Source organism: Gavialis gangeticus, unplaced genomic scaffold (assembly GCF_001723915.1).
Source record: "Gavialis gangeticus isolate Ggan-Ray unplaced genomic scaffold, GavGan_comp1, whole genome shotgun sequence".
Taxonomy (NCBI): Eukaryota; Metazoa; Chordata; order Crocodylia; family Gavialidae; genus Gavialis; species Gavialis gangeticus.
The window spans coordinates 3,963,534-3,965,135 of record NW_017729005.1 but is presented as its reverse complement, the minus strand read 5'-3'; positions in this window follow the sequence as shown (position 1 = coordinate 3,965,135).

The following is a 1,602-nucleotide window of genomic DNA, read 5'->3' as shown; positions in this document are numbered from 1 at the left end:
AACTTTTCAGCTCATGTGCTTCTGACTCACTCTTTTAAGCACACGCTGGCATTTCTAAGAGTGCCTCCTGGAGTCATGCCATTTACCCCTCAGGTATGTCTGTACCAATTTTGCATTGTTTTTAGGTTTTGTAATTATTTAGTTTCAAGTTAAAGCCATATTCTGCCAGTAAAGACATGCTACTTCTTTTTTTATTTTGGCTTGCAGTTGTTTCTGCAACAGCTTAACCTGTTGCAGAAACCTTGATGAACCTGTTGCTGATTCACATGATATCTGGAGGATGTGATGGTCCCATTTCTGACTTAAAGGGTGAATGGCTGATTTCAGCTCAGCTTGGGTTCATACTTAGCACTGATCTCAACATCGATGCACTCTTGAAAATTTTGTTCAGTATTACATACTTGGGAGTTAAAATGTATTTTAGTTATATGATATCATCATATTTCTCTGTTCAAGAAGAGGTTGGATAGCCACTGATCAGGGAAGATCTTGGCACAGCCGTGTCTCTTTTCTACTGTGGGTATTTCCTTTTTTTCCAAACTTCGCTGGTTGCCCTCATCTCCCACCTTTCTGGTATTTGTGTCAGAGTGTTTTTAAGCTGCCTTCAGATGTGGACTTTGACTGGGTTTGCCAGTGCTCCTGCTGGGACCAAAGCCACAGGTTGCTGGCTAAAGAGTCTTGCCCCTCCTCTCAGGGTCAGACCACTTGCCATATTTGGAGTCAGGAAAGAATTTTATCCCATGATCAGACTGGTATGGATTGCAGGGGTTTTTGCCTTTCTCTGCAGCAGGGGGCATGGCCCTCTCCTCAGGATCTCTTGAGTGTATATTGACAACATTTCATAGAAGCAGAGTGTTGGCTGCTGTGGTTCTCCTTCTTTACCTGTGGCAGATTACGGTGTTAGGTCTGTGTTGTGTCAGTGTTGATGGTAGTCTTATGTAGAGTTTAGGTTATGGATTGTATAGGATGGTTTGGATAGGGATGGTCCTGCCTCTGGCAGGGGCTTGAACTAGATGACCTCTGGAGGTCTTTTCCGGCCCTACTTCTTTATGATATTGGGACGCTGTGTTACACTGGGTGCATCCACACGTGCTTGAATGCATTTACTAATGCACATTAAAATTAGTACCTCCAATATGAGGGTGCCTATACATGAGTGCAGAGGCTGCTCTGACACACTGGAATTTCAGCGCATCAGAGCAGACTAGATTAATTGAATCTGCTGGAGCATGGTAACTACTGCAGTCCAACAGCCTCCTGAGTCTTGTGTATCAGCGTCCCCACGTTTAAAAATGGTGGTGGGGGTACTTGAACTCAAAGCTGCTCTAATTAAAGTGCCACCCCCCACCCCTGGAGCATGTATAAAAGTGCCTTTGAGGTACAGGCAGTTCTCAGACTTACAACACAATTGGTTCTTGAAAACTGTGTCTTTTTAAGTCGAAATGTTGTAACTCAGAACCAATCTTCTCATAAGAAACAGTGTTATAAATGAGGGATTGGTTCCTGAACCAAGGCCCAATACCCTATTTTCACCAAAAATACCCCAGAATTTTGTGCTCGATCAATTATAGATGAGTAATATAACTACATTATTGTATGTAT